Here is a 7,844-nt window from a genome sequence, read left to right as displayed (position 1 = left end):
ATTCCACTGCTAGCCACTATCCATCTCTGCTTAATATGTTAATTGTATTTCAGTTATTTAATATGGATAAATATATGGGTTTGCTTTAAAAGAATAACCTTCAGAATTAGTTCACTCAAACACAATATACACTAGATGATCATAATGAATGAACAATGAAATCTAATTAGCATACATTTTGTTCATAGTTATAATGATTAGTATTCTGTCATATATAGTAGATTTGTACATACAAGTCTTGCCGTCATCACGGGGGGAAAACATGTTGAATTAAAAGTACTCATTAAGGAATGAAGTGTCCAGTTGACTTTTTTAAATACCAGAATTTATTTTTCGTAAGTCGGGTTGAAAAATTTGATCACTTGGAATAAATAAAATCTAGTTATGAGTTAGAAAAGTAATTACTGACAATAGTTCAACACACTTGAAATGTGTACTGAGTGGATATGAGGGATTCTGACTACTGTACATTGTATATTGACCCAGTAGCTTTCTCATAATGATAAATGGTTGTAGATTCAAATAATAATGATATTATTACACTTTTATAATAAGTATATTTCTTTTAAATAAATGAACTGCAAATCAATCCCAGTTATGTTCAGTTCACAATACATGTGTTTACTAAAAGACATGTAAGCATAAGGCGATCTGAGAAGGCGTGTTCTGATGAATAGTGTTATACTGTAGCAATTATTAGTTATCTGCCAATTGCTAATGTTCCAAACAATTTTTAGTTATTTTCTTTAAATTAATCAGGTGTCCTTAATCACCGAAGTAAACATACAAGGCTATTTTAAGTGAGTAAATTGAGTAAAATTGATTTATATGTCGAGATCATCTATGTGATTAGTCTCCAAATGCCCTGGTACGGTCGAGAGTGGGGGAGTCGGCTCTCCCTCTCGAAATGCTCTCACATGGCTACGTGCATGCAACCACTGTCAGGGAAGTCCTACTCACTGCCCTCTCGCGGCAGGGGTGTTGTTCACGAAACTCAGAGGACGATAAACGAATGCCCTACACTTTAACCAGATCGGTGGACACGGAGGGTTCACCTAGGGGAGTCGGAAAACCCTAATTCCAAACCAACGGTGCACACGGGCCCCAGGATCCTGAAGGAACAAATGGAATATGAATCTGTTGTTGGTCACCAGATATCATGGGACTGCATCTTCTTAAATTGCTCCACTGTGTTGTGGATTAGACCGTTAGGTCAAAAGCTTCGGGTATGCCTCCCCTAAGAAAACCACCTGCTTCGGTTTAGGGGCCCGTGCGGTATCTCAGCCCTCACTCAAATCGAATGATTCATGTGGCTCATATCTATTTGGCGCCTCCTTGCACCAATGTTTATGTGTCAAAATAAATAAATTCAATGAGTTGAAAGAGATTGGTGTCGATTTATTTGTATCCCGTATTGTATTATAGGAAGATGGTCTTTGGTTTTGATGATGGGCATGTTTCATTTGTTACTGAAGTGATAAACAAAATGATAATTGATAAATGGTGCACAGTAATGTTATGTGGCTAAGTGATAATCCCTTATAACCAGTATCGAAATTTAAGACTAGTCAGTAGAATAGGTTTTTTTCCCAACAAAATTACATATGAAATATAACGTGACATTAGAAGTTACAAGTTTCGTAGATTTATAAATAAATAAGTGAATAACCTTAATCAATGGTTTCATTTTTACTCCATTTATTCAGAAATAATCTGTATTATTACTTCTCAGTTAGTTCTTGCGTTTCGATAAGATATTGTAGTTTGGGTCCACCATGAGTAGAGTATAACAACTTACTGGGTTAAATGAACTTCAGAACTTATAGGTTTTATGGCAAGTATCAACCAATAGATTGAAATTCAATGGTTTTTTAGCTTCTTTTGTGTGATATAGCACTATATTCGTTCGATGTCCTTCTACAAGTTAGTTACCTTTCAATTGCTTAGATAACTTCACTCTTTATCTCTCCCATTAGATTATCTGAAACTTTGATCCCGCAAATTCATTCTATGTTCTCGAATTATTTTCTTTTGTTCTTATTCTTTTCTACTACCACTAATACTGTTACTACATAAATTAATCTGGTGTTTTATCTTCATATCCTGATTTGGTATGGCAACAGTTACGCGTATATGCCAAGTTGCTTATAATTGACTGAATAATTCCTATAGGAATTTTCTCTAATAGTTAATGATCAGTTTAAACATAACTAGATTTTTAAATGATCTGATTTTCTACATATATTTTTTGTATCATGAAAAATCCTATTCACTAAGTCAAATCAAAAATTATGAAGTAACATAGAATTATGTTGAACAATAAGTTATTTATAAATATATCACATGAAACTCGTTAAACTTTAATCTTTGAAGTGTCATATAGTAAGACGATAATCAAGTTTTGATGAGTGATTTTAAATATAAACCGGTAAAACCAAGGTAATTCACCATAAAAATATTTAGTTCTAGACTTTAAACTATTCATGTAGATATAATAAGAGGAAATTGTTAGAATTCGTTTACTATTGATCAAGTAACATTCTCACTGTCAGAAGGGGGTTTTGTGGATATTATAGTAATTTTGATAGATGAGATCATGAATCAATTGAAGCTAGACCACCATGGAAAACCTGGAAGCACTGGACGGCCATTTCGTCCTATTGTGGGACTGCTCAGCAGTGCGCATCCACGATCCTGCCTCGCGAGCGAGATTCGAACCCAGGGCCTATCGGTTTCGCTCCAGAGCACTTAACCGATAGATTACTGAGCCTGGGTTCGAATCCCGCGAGGCGGTATCGTGGATGCGCACTGCTGAGGAGTCTCAGAATAGGACGAAACGGCCGTCCAGTGCTCCCAGGTTTTCGATGGTGGTCTAGCTTCAATGGACTCATGATTTCAACTATATAAAAATAACATTTTCATATTTGACAATAATAATATTGTTGTTATTTGATTAAACCATAAGATAAAAATATCTTTTTAGGACAGATGAGTTGTGATTATTATAAGAATCCAGTATGCGCGTTTCGTTCCGTTTGGAACTCGTTGATAAGATGTACTTTCATCCTAATGTTGATGATTGCAATAGTATTTGAACAAAGTACCTTTCACTTTGAAATTTAACGAGTTATTTATCCACTGAGCTATTGAGTTCATTTAAATACTATGAAGTACGGATTTACATTTGTACCTTAAAATACTTAATATTTAAATAATATAACTTACATTAATTGAATTCTAATGTTTACTGCATTTTATACCTATTTCTTAGTATAACCAATAAGTATTGATAAGAAATTCATTATTTACAGAATCTGTCCATTCATAATATTAAAAATCTAAGGTCATGGACAATGAACAAATGAAAAATGATATTTAAAGAGTAAAATAAATTTACATTTGAGTACTTATTAGTACTTGTTAGTTTTTTGTATATTTTGTACCCTTTATAATCATTTAACCATCTCTAAACGAATGAACTGATAAGGATATATATGCGTAGATTGATAATTGACAATAACTAATTTCCATTTTTCAGTGGAAAATTGTATACTATTGTGCTTGTATTGTAAATTTATTTAGCCACTTTATATATATAAACTCAGTGACCAGCTAGTAAGGAAAGATGCATAGTGGCTAGCAATGAAATCCAGGACGCGCGTTTCATCCTATTTGGGACTTGTCAGCTGGATTTACCTGCATCTCAGAGTTGATGTTCACTCTGGGACTCGAACCAAGTACCTTTCATCAAACAAGTAGTACTGAGAGAATCAGTGACTAGCTGTTTTGATTTCTATCACAGTTATTCAGTGTAATTTGATTTATTTACTCAGCTTTGAGCAGTATTTCAGTTGTGTATATTTGAAGGTTAGCAAAACTATTTGGCTTCAAGCCTGTGAAATATTTATTAATGACCGAACACAACTCTGCCATTAAGCTACTATTTAACTTTCATCGAAATTTTTAGGTGGCTTGAACAGAACAATACTAGTTACCAATACCTGAATTTCTCTCTAGTTACTTAGGTTTGGGGGAGGGTTGGTAATAATAACAATTGAAGTATGTTCTATGAAGCTGAAATAATGAACCTATACTTGGTAAAGAATTCCGTTCACATTTTTAAAGTTTACTTGAGTAATGTTTATTCAACATGTTAAGTGAACAGCCTTTAGCTCCAAACCAATATTTTTTATGATTAACGTATGTACACTAATAACGGGAAGTTTTTTTATGTATTTGATTCATATTATTTCACTGTATTTTGGTTTATAATTCATCTATTAAATCATTAAAATCCCATTACAGATTAGTAAATCAGTGATTAGCATTAAAATGAGTTTCAGTGGATACTTCGAAGATACTACTGAAATCTTTATTTGTGTTGAAAACAATCTATTGCTTTCTTTGACTTCACTAATAATTACACGGATGAATCATAAGAGTAATAAAATGTTGATTGAAGAAATTCTCCTTCAATTTCTCAACTTGTACCTCTTTCACGTTCGATCTCCACCGAATTTTGATCACTATTAGTGTAATGAATTAATGTGAAATACAATTCCATGGTTCATGTGACAGATTTTTCGGTATGCTTATACACATATCTGACAAAAAACAACCCAATAGAAGTTCAAAATGTGATTCAGGATCTCAATGTCTCTTTTAAGCTGATTTTGTAAAGTATTTTAAGTGGTAACTTTATTTTGTAGGTGATATTTACTACGGTTTAATCTTAGTTAAGGTATCACAGTAAATCGGAAAGAACTGGACATGTTTCGTTCTAGTATGTGGTTCAGCAGTGATAGTTGACGATCACACCAGGACCTTCAGATCCGAGGGACAAAATTTTCAGTTTTATTAATTCAATCAATTCATTTTGAAAACTAACTTGGAATGATAAATGAGTTGATGGAATACAGAAAGCGATATTCATCAATTTTTATACTCCGTAACTCGTGACATATTCATAACAGTCTTGAGGTAGATATTTTCGCTGTCTAGAGATCGGGTATTGAATTGTCCCAATTCATTCGATCAGTAAGATATTTTTGTGTCACACAATGAAATGACAATGGTTTGCCGATCGAAAGCTTAAATTCAGTAACTATAGAGAATAAACATTTCGGTAGTGATCATATCAATTTACAAGTGGTCTCTAGTGTTCATGGTGTTTTTAAATCGATATTAATTGAAATAATGGAAATCATTGTGATTATTATAACATACTAAAGCGTTAATTTGATCATTAAACTATTTGGCATTCAACCAGTAGGTCAAAGGTTTCAATCCTTGCTTGATATAATTCGATTTTCACAGCATAGTGGTGTTCTTAGTCCTCAAAAACATATTCAAATAGTATTGTGGCTTAAAGTTGAGTATTTGGTGAATGAGTTACATTACATTACAACACTGTTAGTAGAATATGTACTATACCATTCTATATGAATAGTTACTTTTAGTTGCTTGAATTAAGGGATATAATTTAGAGGGGAACCTTCAATTTTTGTCTCTCACAATCAGTAAAAGTTTATTATACCCATGTCATCTATGCATTAAGCATCGTTTTCAATATATCATTTTTCAAAATATTGTCCATAATGTATTCTGTTGAGCTATTTCAATTTCCTTAGTATTTGATAGAGTTGTTAATTATTGCTGTTGTTGGTGTCACAATTAAACAGAATACACCCACTGAGAAATAAATGTGGGAAGGAATGATTCAATAAAGTATTATATTTTTGTCCAATTCATTTTCAAAGCTGTTCACTGACGAAGATAATCGGTAATATGTATGATAAAACTGAAAATATGGTTGTGAAGAGCTTGAATATTTCTCGAGAATAACAAACATGTTGGACAGAGAATAGTAACTATAGAAAATGGGATGGAAAACATGATATGATTAAATAAAATGTAGTCAAAGAGAGAGGTATGAAGACAGAATAACTCAGTCATATGTAAAAGATGAATAGAGAGAGGGGGGGGAGGGATTATGCTTTTCGAAAACCAGGCGTTCATTGAGACTGTGGTAGAAGATAAGTTTGAGTAGATTCCTTTAGTATACATAGCTCCCATTTTTCTAGATGTTAATATGGTGAAGGTTTCAGCAATGGTAGAAAAAAAGGAAGCTCACTGTTTTTGGCAAATTTCTGTTATTTAACTCGTAGATAAATTTTTATTCTGAGTTTGTTTTAATAGATTGATTTATGTTTAATAACGGCGCTTCTTATGGATTTATTCACGCGTCATGTCAGCTTTACTAAAAGTTTTTGAATCTATTTGGAAAGAATTGACTAGTCCATACTTCTACTACTTAGTAGTCTCAAATTATTGGCTATGTGAACTTTTTGAGTGATTGAGTACTCAGATGGAGAGTTATCTAAAGGGATATATAAACTTAAATGTGATAGGAACATCAAAATTCACTATAGTATACATACTACATGCCAAAAAAGTTATCTTTTGTAAATATAAACATTAATATCATTATTAATATGAATAGTAATATTTTTGAATTGATAACCTGTTTACATAAATAATGTTTTATGTGTATAATGGCCTTCAATTAATATAAGCTATGAATAAATTTGCATAGATATAAATCAATGGTTAGAAACATTCATGAATTAAAATAATATAAATATGGTGTACATAAAATATTCAGCATAGCGTAACACCAATGTACTCATTCTTGAAAATTTGGAACACAATACATTACAATATCGTACTTTTTGATTTTGAATAGACCACCAAAAACTACTGGATTAGGGTGTACAATATATTGTTTGGTGGCATTTTAACGACAAATAGATTAGTTAATCAAAGACAGTGTGAGTGAGATAAATATACATACATCTAAAAGAAACGTTTGTTTGAAAGTCAAAGCATTCACCTACTCGATGAACGGAAAAAATGATTCAAAGTACTGGGTATCCATGACATGGATTTAAAAAAAGTCAGGAATAATCTTAGTTTCTGTCTCCGCTCGTAAATTACAAAAAAACTTCTGTTACTCGGTTTCGCATCCTGAATGTCACAGTTATGTATTTTTATGTTAAAATTCATTTGAATTTTTGAAGTCTAGATAATAAAGAAAGATACTTGACTAGTTTTTTTCAATGATCTGATTGATAGATTAGTATTTTTGCGAAAGCTATCAACTATTAATGTATACAGTAACTATATTTATGGGGATAAAAAGTTTTAATATAATTAGGTCTCTAGAATCATTGTTTGTCAGTTTGCACGTAACCAACAGACTAGAACTATGTAAATAAAATAATTGAAGGGAATTTTTCAATACAAATTAATTCAAATTAGATAAAGATTGAAAAACTAGCCGGTTCTGTACTCATTTTTTTAAACATTAAAAGCATATTCATAGCTCATGGTCTGGAAGTTTTACCATGATGAATTTCTATGTCAGAAGGGGTTTTCTGTGGAGATTTAGTATTTTCATAGTTGAAAGCGTGAGTCAATTGAAGCTAGACCACCAGGGAAAACCTGGAAGCACTGGACGGCCGTATTGTTCTATTGTGCGCAGTGCGCATCTACGACCTCGCCTCGCGAGATTCGAACTCAGAACGTACCACTCTCGCACCAGAGCACTTAACCGATAGACCACTGAGCCGGCATCCCATGGTGTTTATTTCTAACTCCAACCAATCCATGAAGTTGAGTAACCGTTCACCAATTGTCTTCAGTGAGTTCCTATCTCACAACAGACATGGTATGAACTCCACTGGTCACTGCTTCTCACTAGAACTCCTGGATTTACCTCTCGAAGTCAGTCCCACAATAGGACGAAACGGTCTTCCAGTGCTTCCAGGTTTTCCCTGGTGGTC

The 7,844-nt window shown here is 32.9% G+C and overlaps 1 protein-coding gene across 1 annotated transcript in view; it reads left to right on the top strand.

Moving 5' to 3' along the window:
• The window catches only part of Smp_141390 (putative innexin), a gene marked incomplete at its 3' end in the record, with an annotated part of 31,370 nt that overhangs the window by 17,647 nt on the left and 5,879 nt on the right, over positions 1–7,844 (top strand). The gene's annotated exons all lie outside the window — the stretch shown is intronic.

The sequence above is a fragment of the Schistosoma mansoni genome, chromosome 1 (genome assembly GCF_000237925.1).
Source record: "Schistosoma mansoni strain Puerto Rico chromosome 1, complete genome".
Classification (NCBI taxonomy): Eukaryota; Metazoa; Platyhelminthes; class Trematoda; order Strigeidida; family Schistosomatidae; genus Schistosoma; species Schistosoma mansoni.
The sequence above is the reverse complement of the archived record's forward strand: the minus strand, read 5'-3'. Positions and strand labels throughout refer to the sequence as shown.